The 12,033-nt window shown below is 37.2% G+C and overlaps 1 long non-coding RNA gene across 1 annotated transcript; it reads left to right on the forward strand.

Moving 5' to 3' along the window:
• Positions 10,892-11,317, forward strand: LOC110270572. The gene is made up of 2 exons (XR_002360210.1): positions 10,892-11,069; positions 11,208-11,317. It is a non-coding gene; the product is annotated as an uncharacterized LOC110270572 (long non-coding RNA).

A 12,033-nucleotide genomic window follows, 5' to 3' on the forward strand; every position in this document is an offset into this window, starting at 1 on the left:
TTGACACTAGACTCAAACAAGAAACATAAAATATTTTTGGTTTTATGATTTTATAAATTTTTTTGTAATTTTTCTAAAATTACTTGGGAAAAGAAAAATAAGGATTTCAAAATTTCTAATGAGAATTACAGGAATCATGCAATGTTAGTCTATAGCTCCGGTCCAGGAATTAGACATGGCTCACTAGCCAGCCACGCTTTCAGTGAAAGCTCCATCCAAAACACTAGACATAGCCAATGGCCAGCCAAGCTTCAGCATGCATATCAGACATACAACAGCTGATACTTCATTCAACCTGCTTCTGTGCTGATGAGTGGAAGCCTCGGTCCAAAAGAATTTAGACATGACTTTACAACTAGCCAGGCTTCAACATATCTCATGAAACTCTAGAATTCATTCTTAAAAATTTTGAAGAACATAGAATAATTTATTTATTTTTTTTAATTTTTCGAAAATAAAAAGAATAAAAACAAAAACTTTAAATTAAAACAAAATTACCTAATCTGAGCAACAAGATGAACCGTCGGTTGTCCAAACTCAAACAATCCCCGACAACGGCACCAAAAACTTGGTACGCGAAATTGTGATCTCTTACAACGGCGCTAAAAACTTAGTGCGCGCGAATATGATCTCAACACTTCTTCACAACTTCGTGTAACTAACCAGCAAGTGCACTGGGTCGTCCAAGTAATAAACCTTACGTGAGTAAGGGTCGATCCCACGGAGAAGATAGCTGCCTTAAATTCTGCTAACTGCCTTGTTATAGAAGATAGCTGCTAATTGAGTTCAGCAACTTGTTCCTGAGGACTAAAGTCAGTTGATACTGCCTTAGCTTCTTCTTTCATGGAGGACTCATTACTTATGTACAGATGCTGATTTCTAGCAACTATATCGATAAGCTCTTGAGCCTCTTCAATAGTCTTTCTCATGTGTATAGATCCACCAGCTGAGTGGTCTAGAGATACCTGAGCTTTCTCTGTAAGCCCGTAGTAGAAGATGTCTAACTGCACCCACTCTGAAAACATTTCAGAGGGGCACTTCCTTAGCATCCCTCTGTACCTCTCCCAGGCGTTATAAAGGGATTCATCATCCTCTTGTTTAAAGCCTTGGATGTCCAGCCTTAGCTGTGTCATCCTTTTTGGAGGGAAATATTGATTCAGGAATTTGCCTGATAACTGTTTCCATGTTCTTATGCTTGCTGTGGATTGGTTATTTAACCACCTCTTAGCTTGATCTTTTACAGCAAACGAAAACAGTAACAGCCTATATACGTCCTGATCTACCTCCTTGTCACACACTGTGTCAGCAATTTGCAAGAACTGCGCCAGAAACTCAGTAGGTTCTTCCTGTGGAAGACCGGAATACTGGCAATTTTGCTGCACCATTACAATGAGGTGAGGATTTAGCTCAAAACTGCTTGCTTTGATGGGAAGTATACAGATGCTACTCCCATATGCAGCAGTAATAGGGTTAGCATATGACCCCAGAGTCCTTCTGGACTGTTCATTTCCATTTAGGCCCATGATGGATAAAATGGAATTGATATGAATTGCAAACAAAATATAGATTTTTATTATTTTTTTCGAAAAAAAATAAAATAAAATAAATGAAAAATGGGTGAAGATTTTCGAAAAATGAAGAGAGAGAAAGTGGTTAGTAAGTTTTGAAAAAGATATCATTTCAAAATTTTAAATGTTGAAACTACCTCAATAAGGAAACACCAAACTTAAAATTTTTAAATCACAATAAGAGAATAAGATTAAATTTTCGAAAATTATGAGCAATTAAAGGAAAGGATATATAATTTTTTTGAATTTAAATTTTATGAGGAAAGAAAAAAAAGTAAAAATGACACCAAACTTAAATTTTTAGATCAAAACAAAAGAAACAAACAGGAAAACTTTGAATATCATGATGAACGCTAAGAACAACTTTTGAAAATTTTTTTTAAGAAAACAGAAACACAAAGGACACCAAACTTAAAAATTGAAACTAAACTCAAACAGAAAAACATAATTATTAGTTTATAAAAATTTTTGAAAAAGAAAAAATTTGAAAAAGAAAATAAGGATTTAAAAAATTTTTTAACCAAAACAAAAATGGAAGACTATAAACCAAAAAGAAAAATTTTTCCTAATCTAAGCAACAAAATAAACTGTCAGTTGTCCAAACTCGAACAATCCCCGACAACGGTGCCAAAAACTTGGTGCACGAATTGTAAATCACACTTTTCACAACTCGTACCACTAACCAGCAAGTGCACTGGGTCGTCCAAGTAATACCTTACGTGCGTAAGGGTCGATCCCACGGAGATTGTCGGCTTGAAGCAAGCTATGGTTATTTTGTAATTCTTAGTCAGGAAATTAATAATAAAAGTGATTAGGTTTATGAAGAGTAAATAGCATAAATTAAATAATACTTGTTATGCAGTAATGGAGAACAGATTGAGGTTTTAGAGATGCTCTGTCTTCTGAATCTCTGCTTTCCTACTATCTTCTTCTTCACGCACGCAAGGCTCCTTCTATGGCAAGCTGTATGTTGGTGGGTCACCGTTGTCAATAGCTACCATCCGTCCTCTCAGTGAAAATGGTCCAAATGCGCTATCACCACACGGCTAATCATCTGTCGGTTCTCACTCATGTTGGAATAGGATCCATTGATCCTTTTGCATCTGTCACTACGCCCAGCACTCGTGAGTTTGAAGCTCATCACAGTCATCCCATCCCAGATCCTACTCGGAATACCACAGACAAGGTTTAGACTTTCTGGATCTCAGGAATGGCCGCCAATAGTCCTAGCCTATACCACGAAGACTCTGATCATGAACCAAGAGGCTAAGAGATATACACTCAATCTAAGGTAGAACGAAAGTGGTTGTCAGTCACGCGTTCATAGGTTGAGAATGGTGATGAGTATCACGGATCATCACATTCATCATGGTTAAGTGCGAGTGAATATCTTAGAATAGAGACAAGCGTGATTGAATAGAAAACAGAAGTAATTGCATTAATTCATCGAAACACAGCAGAGCTCCTCACCCCCAACCATAGGGTTTAGAGACTCATGCCGTCAGAAATACAATATGGAATGTGTAAAATGTCATGAGGTACATAGTAAGTCTCTAAAAGTAGTATTTATACTAACTAGTAGCTAGGGTTACAGAAAAATAAGCAACTAAGTGCAGATAGTGCAGAAATCCACTTCCGGAGCCTACTTGGTGTGTGCTTGGACTGAGCATTGAGCCTTACACATGTAGAGGCTTCTCTTGGAGTTAAACGCCAAGTTGCAGCCTGTTTGTGGCATTTAACTCTGGTTTGTAACCTGTTTCTGGCGTTTAACTTCAGAATAGGGCAGGAAGTTGGTGTTTGAATGCCTGTTTGCATCGTCAAAACTCGGGCAAAGAATGGACTATTATATAGTGCTGGAAAGCCTTGGATGTCTACTTTCCAACGCAATTGAAAGCGCGCCAATTGGGTTTCAGTAGCTCCAGAAAATCCATTTCGAGTGCAGGGAGGTCAGAATCAAACAGCATCTGCAGTCTTTTTTCAGCCTCTGAATCAGATTTTTGCTCAGGTCCCTCAATTTCAGCCAGAAAATACCTGAAATCACAGAAAAACACACAAACTCATAGTAAATCCTATTCCAGTATGATCGAGAACCGACAGATGATTAGCCATGCAGTGACAACGCATTGGACCATTTTCACTGAGAGGACAGGATGTAGCCATTGACAACGGTGATGCCTAACATATAGCTTGCCATAGAAAGGAGTAGGACTAATTGGATGGAGACAACAGGAAAGCAGAGGTTCAGGAGGAATGAAAGCATCTCTGTATGCTTATCTGAAATTCTCACCAATGAATTACATAAGTATCTCTATCTTTATTTTGTGTTTTATTTATCTTTTAATTATTAAATCTCCATAACCATTTGAATCCGCCTGACTGAGATTTACAAGGTGACCATAGCTTGCTTCAAGCCGACAATCTCCGTGGGATCGACCCTTACTCACGTAAGGTTTATTACTTGGACGACCCAGTGCACTTGCTGGTTAGTTGTGCGAAGTTGTGACAAAGAGTTAATATTATGAACGTGCGTATTGAGTTTTTAGCGCCGTTACCAAGGAAAGAATGATCACGATTTCGTGCACCAAGTTTTTGGCGCCGTTGCCGGGGATTGTTCGAGTTTGGACAACTGACGGTTCATCTTGTTACTCAGATTGGGTAAATTTATTTTAATTTTAAGCTTTTTGTTTTTATTATTAATTTCAAAAAAAATAAAAATAAATATTTTCAAAAATATATTTTTCTTCAGAATTTTTAAGAATGAATCCTAGAGTTTCATGAAGCATGTTGAAGCCTGACTGGCTGTAAAGCCATGTCTAATTCATTTGGACTGGGGCTTCCACCTATCAGCATATGAAGTTGGATGAAGTATCAGCTGTTATATGTCTGATTTGTATCTGCTGAAGCTTGGCTGGCCATTGGCCATGTCTAGTGTTTTGGACCAGAGCTTTCACTGAAAGCTTGGCTGGCTAGTAAGCCATGTCTAATTCTTGGACTGGAGCTTTAGACTAACAGTGCAAGATTCCTGGAATTCTTATTAAAAATTTTGGAATCCTTATTTTCCTTTTTCAAATTAATTTTCGAAAAATCCAAAAAATTTTTATAAAATCATAAAATCAAAAATATTTTTTATGTTTCTTGTTTGAGTCTAGAGTCAAATTTTAAGTTTGGTGTCAATTGCATGTTTATCTCTTTCTTGCATTTTTCGAAAATTCATGCATTGCATTCTTCATGATCTTCAAGTTGTTCTTGATGAATCTCTTTGTTTGATCTTTGCATTTTCATGTTTTGCATCTTTTCTTGTTTTTCATGTGCATTCTTGCATTCATAGTGTCTAAAAATTAAAAATTTCTAAGTTTGGTGTCTTGCATGTTTTTCTTTTCTTAAAAATTTTTCAAAAATAAGTTCTTGATGTTCATCTTGACATTCAAAGTGTTCTTGGTGTTCATCTTAACATTCATAGTCTTCTTGCATGCATCATTTATTTTGATCCAAAACTTTCATGTGAGTCTTTTCATTGTTTTTCTCTTTCTTCATTAAAAATTCAAAAATCAAAAAAATATCTTTCCCTTATTCTCTCATAAAATTTCAAAAATTTGGTTTGATTTAGTCAAAAAGTTTTTAAATTTAATTATTTCTTATGAGTCAAATCAAATTTTCAATTTAAAAATCCTATCTTTTTCAAAAATCAAACCTTTTTCATTTTTCTTTCATAATTTCAAAAATTTCAAATTAATTTTCAAAATATTTTTCTTATTTTTATTTCATATTTTCGAATTCAATGCTAACAATTAATGTGATTGATTCAAAAATATTAAGTTTGTTACTTGCCTAATAAGAAAGGTTCAATCTTTAAATTTTAAAATCATATCTTTTGTTTCTTGTTAGTCAAGTAATCAACTTTAATTTTCAAAATCAAATCTTTTTAAACTTCTTTTTCAAATCTTTTTCAAAATAAATTTCAATCACATCTTTTTCAAAATTTAATTTTAAAATTTTTCTAACTTCTTATCTTTTCAAATTTGATTTTCAAATCTTTTTCAATTAACCACTTTACTTTTTGTTTGATTCTTATCTTTTTCAAAACTACCTAACTAACTCTCTCTCTAATTTTTGAAAATTCCTTCCCTCTTTTTCAAATTTCCTTTTTAATTAACTAATTGTTTTTATTTTAATTTAATTTGATTTCAATTTTAATTTTTGAATTTTAAGTTTAATTTTAAAATATTTTTATTTTATTTTGTTTAATTCTCAAATTTTCCTCTTCTCCTTCTTATATTCTTCTCTTCTTATACTTGCATAAGGAATCTCTATACTGTGACATAGAGGATTCTATATTTTCTTTTGTGTTCTCTTCTTTTTCATATGAGCAGGAGCAAGGACAAGAACATTCTTGTTGAAGCAGACCCTAAACCTGAAAGGACTCTGAAGAAGAAACTAAGAGAAGCCAAAATACAACAATCCAGAAAAAACCTTACAGAGAATCTTGAAAAAGAAGACATGGCCGAAAATAACAACAATGCAAGGAAGATGCTTGGTGACTTTACTGCACCAAATTCCAACTTACATGGAAGAAGCATCTCCATCCCTACCATTGGAGCAAACAATTTTGAGCTTAAACCTCAACTAGTTTCTCTGATGCAACGCAATATAGAAGAAAATCCAAAGAGAGAGTGCAAGGCCATTGATATAAACAAAATGGCCGAACCCACAAAAGAGGAGGAGGACGTGAATCCTAGTGAGGAAGACCTCTTGGGACGTTCAGTGAACAATAAGGAGTTTCCCTTAGAGGAACCAAAGGAATCTGAAGCTCATCTAGAGACCATAGAGATTCCAATGAACCTCCTTCTGCCCTTCATGAGCTCTGATAAGTATTCTTCTTCTGAAGAGAATGAAGATGTTACTGAAGAGCAAGTTGCCAAGTACCTTGGTGCAATCATGAAGTTGAATGCCAAATTATTTGGTAATGAGACTTGGGAAGATGAACCTCCCTTGCTCACCAATGAACTGAATGCATTGGATAGGCAGAAATTACCTCAAAAGAAGCAAAATCCTGGTAAATTCTTAATACCCTGTAACATAGGCACCATGACCTTTGAAAAGGATTTGTGTGACCTGGGGTCAGGAATAAATTTAATGCCACTCTCTGTAATAGAAAAACTTGGGATCTTTGAGGTGCAAGCTGCGAAAATCTCATTAGAGATGGCAGACAACTCAAGAAAAGAGGCTTATAGATAAGTAGAGGACGTGTTAGTAAAGGTTGAAGGCCTTTACATCCCTGCTGATTTCATAATCCTAGACACTGGGAAGGATGAGGATGAATCCATCATCCTTGGAAGACCCTTCCTAGCCACAGCAAAGGCTGTGATTGATGTGGACAGAGGAGAGTTGGTCCTTCAACTGAATGAAGACTACCTTGTGTTCAAGACTCAATGTTCTCCCTCTGTAACCATGGAGAGGAAGCATGAAAAGCTTCTCTCACTGCAGAGTCAACCAAAGTCCCCACAGTCAAACTCTAAGTTTGGTATTGAAATCCCATATCCAAACTCTAAGTTTGGTGTTGGGAGGTCTCAATAATGCTCTGAACTTCTGTGAGACTCCATGAGAGCTCACTGTCAAGCTATTGACATTAAAGAAGCGCTTGTTGGGAGGCAACCCAATGTTAATTAATTATATTATTTTCATGTTTATTTCATGTTTCTTTAGGTTGATGATCATGTGGAGTCACAAAAACTACAAAAAAATCAAAAACAGAATGAAAAATAGCTCACCTTGGAGGAAGAGCTTACTGGCGTTTAAATGCCAGTAAGGCTAGCAGAATGGGCGTTAAACGCCCAGTCTGGCACCATTCTGGGCGTTTAACGCCAGAAATGGGCACCAAACTGGCGTTTAACGCCAGAACAGAGCATGAAGCTGGCGTTAAACGCCAGAAACAAGCAACAGTCTGGCATTTAAACGCCAGGATTACACAGCAAGGGCGTTTTACACGCCTAATTGGAGCAGGGATGTTAAGTCCTTGACCCCACTGGATCTGTGGACCCCACAGGATCCCCACCATTCTTCTCTCCTCTTCACACCTTTTCATAACTCTCTTCCCCAAATACCCTTCACCAATCACCTCACTTATTACTCCCCTAAAACCATCATACAACCCACCTACACCCACCCACTCAAATTCAAACCATCAACACACCTCCGTCTCTTCTTCTTCTCATCCTTTCTTTCTTCTTTTGCTCGAGGACGAGCAAACACTTTAAGTTTGGTGTGAAAAAAGCATTGTTTTTTTTTTCATAACCACTAATGCCTCAAGGGATACACTTCCCTCCACAGAATTTTTGGGAACAAATCAACACCTCCGTAGGAGAATTAAGTTCCAACATGGGACAACTAAGGATGGAGCACCAAGAGCACTCCATCACCCTCCATGAAATTAGAGAAGATCAAAGAGCTATGAGGGAGGAGCAACAAAGACAAGGAAGAGACATAGAGGAGCTCAAAAGCACCATTGGTTCTTCAAGAAGAGGAAGACGCCACCCTCACTAAGGTGGACCCGTTCCTTAATCTCCTTGTTCTTATTTTCCTGTTTTTCGGTTTTTGAGCCTTATATTTTATTTATGTTTGTGTCTTTATTACATGATCATTAGTATTTAAGTGTCTATGCCTTAAAGTTATGAATGTCCTATGAATCCATCACCTCTCTTAAAGGAAAAATGTTTTAATTACAAAAGAACAAGAAGTACATGGTTTCTAATTCATCCTTGAAACTAGTTTAATTATTTTGATGTGGTGACAATACTTTTTATTTTCTGAATGAATGCTTGAACAGTGCATATGTCTTTTGAATTTGTTGTTTATGAATGTTAAATATGTTGGCTCTTGAAAGAATGATGAAAAGGAGACATGTTATTTGATGATCTGAAAAATCATAAAAATGATTCTTGAAGCAAGAAAAAGCAGTGAATACAAAGCTTGCAGAAAAAAAAATATGCGAAAAAAAAAGAAAAAAAAGAAGAAGAAAGAAAAAGAAAAAGCAAGCAGAAAAAGCCAATAGCCCTTAAAACCAAAAGGCAGGGGTAATAAAAAGGATCCAAGGCTTTGAGCATCAGTGGATAGGAGGGCCTAAAGGAATAAAATTCTAGCCTAAGCGGCTAAACCAAGCTGTCCCTAACCATGTGATTGTGGCGTGAAGGTATCAAGTGAAAACTTGAGACTGAGCGGTTAAAGTCAAGGTCCAAAGCAAAAAAAAAAAGAGTGTGCTTAAGAACCCTGGATACCTCTAATTGGGGACTTTAGGAAAGCTGAGTCACAATCTGAAAAGGTTCACCCAGTTATGTGTCTGTGGCATGTATGTATCCGGTGGTAATATTGGAAAACAGAGTGCTTAGGGCCACGGCCAAGACTCATAAAGTAACTGTGTTCAAGAATCAACATACTGAACTAGGAGAATCAATAACACTATCTGAACTCTGAATTCCTATAGATGCCAATCATTCTGAACTTCAATGGATAAAGTGAGATGCCAAAACTATTCAAGAGGCAAAAAGCTACTAGTCCCGCTCATCTGATTGGAGCTAAGTTTCACTGATATTTTGGAATTTATAGTATATTCTCTTCTTTTTATCCTATCTGATTTTTAGTTGCTTGGGGACAAGCAACAATTTAAGTTTGGTGTTGTGATGAGCGGATAATTTATACGCTTTTTGGCATTGTTTTTAGTATGTTTTTAGTATAAATTAGTTAGTTTTTATTATATTTTTATTAGTTTTTAATTAAAAATCACATTTCTGGACTTTACTATGAGTTTGTGTATTTTTCTGTGATTTCAGGTATTTTCTGGCTGAAATTGAGGGACTTGAGCAAAAATCAGATTCAGAGGTTGAAGAAGGACTGCAGATGCTGTTGGATTCTGACCTTCCTACACTCTAAGTAGATTTTCGGGAGCTTCAGAACTCCAAATGGTGCGATCTCAATTGCGTTGGAAAGTAGACATCCAGGGCTTTCTAGCAATATATAATTGTCCATACTTTGCCCAAGTTTAGATGACGCAAACTGGTGTTCAACGCCAGCTCTCTACCCAATTCTGGAGTCAAACGCCAGAAACAGGTTGCAAAGCAGAGTTAAATGCCCAAACTGGCACCAAAACTGGCGTTCAACTCCAAGAAAGACCTCTACACATGAAAGTTTCAATGCTCAGCCCAAGCACACACCAAGTGGGCCCCGGAAGTGGATTTCTGCATCATTTACTCATTTCTGTAAACCCTAGTAACTAGTTTAGTATAAATAGGACTTTTTACTATTGTATTTACATCTTTGGATTATCTCCTGATCCTTTGATCACGTTTTGGAGGCTGGCCTCTCGGCCATGCCTAGACCTTGTTCTTATGTATTTTCAACGGTAGAGTTTCTACACACCATAGATTAAGGTGTGGAGCTCTGCTGTTCCTCATGAATTAAGACAAAGTACTATTGTTTTTCTATTCAATTCAAGCTTATTCCGATTCTAAGATATTCATTTGCACCTCAATATGAATGTGATGATCGTGACACTCATCATCATTCCCTATGAACGCGTGTCTGACAACCACTTCCGTTCTACCTTAGATTGAATAAGTATCTCTGAGATTCCTTAATCAGAGTCTTCGTGGTATAAGTTAGAACCCATGGACAGCCATTCTTGAGATCCGAAAAGTCTAAACCTTGTCTATGGTATTCCGAGTAGGATCTGGGAAGGGATGGCTGTGACAAGCTTCAAACTCGCGAGTGCTGGGCGTAGTGACAGACGCAAAAGGATAGTAAATCCTATTCTAGTATGATCGAGAATCGACAGATGATTAGCCATGCAGTGAAAGTGCATTGGACCATTTTCACTGAGAGGACAGGATGTAGCCATTGACAACGGTGATGCCTAACATACAGCTTGCCATAGAAAGGAGTAGGACTGATTGGATGGAGACAGCAGGAAAGCAGAGGTTCAGGAGGAACGAAAGCATCTCTATACGCTTATCTGAAATTCTCACCAATGAATTACATAAGTATCTCTATCTTTATTTTGCATTTTATTTATCTTTTAATTATTAAATCTCCATAACCATTTGAATCCGCCTGACTGAGATTTACAAGGTGACCATAGCTTGCTTCAAGCCGACAATCTCCGTGGGATCGACCCTTACTCACGTAAGGTTTATTACTTGGACGACCCAGTGCACTTGCTGGTTAGTTGTGTGAAGTTGTGACAAAGAGTTAATATTATGAACGTGCGTATTGAGTTTTTAGCGCCGTTACCAAGGAAAGAATGATCACAATTTCGTGCACCACTCGCCCAGCCCTGGTCGTAGTGCTCCTTGCCTCTCTCTGTCGTGGTTCTGCTCAGCCTCATCTTCTCGAACCCAGCCCTGGTCGTGGTGCTGCTCGCCTCTCTCTGTGTGAGGTGCGGCCACCGCAGCTTTCACCTCCAGAAGAGTCGCTGCTCCGCCTGTGCTTCCCCCACTGCATGCAAGATGAAATGTAAACCCTAATTTCTTCCATTTTCATTCACGATTTCTGATTCTACGCATTTTAGTTTTAATCCTCACTTCATTCACCGATTCTCTCTTTTTCCTCATATTCCGATTCATCACTTTTTGCTTGCTTCATTCATTGCAGTACGAGAAGGTTGAGAAGATTAGGGAAGGAACCTACGGCATCGTTTACAAGGCTCACGACCGCGTTACCAATGAGACCATCGCTCTCAAGAAGATTTGCCTTGAGCAGGAGGATGAAGGCGTTCCTAGCACTGCATTTCGCGAGATTTCTCTCCTCAAGGAAATACAGCAAAGGAATATTGTTAGGTATTTTTTTCTTCATCCTAATCTCACTTCTTGCTATTATTATTTGAATGCGTGTATCTCTGATGAATGCTGCTTTTTAGTAATTTGTGTTTGTGGTTTCAATTGGTGAAATTCATGTGCTTTTTCAAATCGTGATTCTATCAGCTTGTTTTTGGAGTAAAATTTTCAAATTTGTACTCGATACATGTTATGTTCTGAAAGGTACAAGGGGGAAGGTCCTGGTTCTCTGGATCTGAAAGGTGATAGAAAAGAGCAAATAATATAAGCTCGTGATATGTAACATTAAAAATGTGTCAATATGCAACATTCATAAGTAAAACCCTCCATTTCAATTGTTATTGTGGTTTCTCACCCTCTTGCTGCTATTTTTATGATTAACTGCTATGTGCACAACATCACTGTTGGTCCAACTTGAAACCTCTTAATTTGTAGTGTACTTATTTGTATGTTTGATGTCCTATTTATTATTCTAAAAGTATCTTAAGAGACCCTTATTTTTCTGCTTAGGTCCATCCTTATGTTGCCACTGGAAATAAGAACTCTAAATTTGGCATTAGAAATGAGAAGCTGCAGCGGTTTTTAGATGCTATAAAGGAGCATTCTAATGAGGTTAAGCTTGTAGGTGTCTGATAAACCACTAT

Source organism: Arachis ipaensis, chromosome B04, assembly GCF_000816755.2.
Source record: "Arachis ipaensis cultivar K30076 chromosome B04, Araip1.1, whole genome shotgun sequence".
Taxonomy (NCBI): Eukaryota; Viridiplantae; Streptophyta; class Magnoliopsida; order Fabales; family Fabaceae; genus Arachis; species Arachis ipaensis.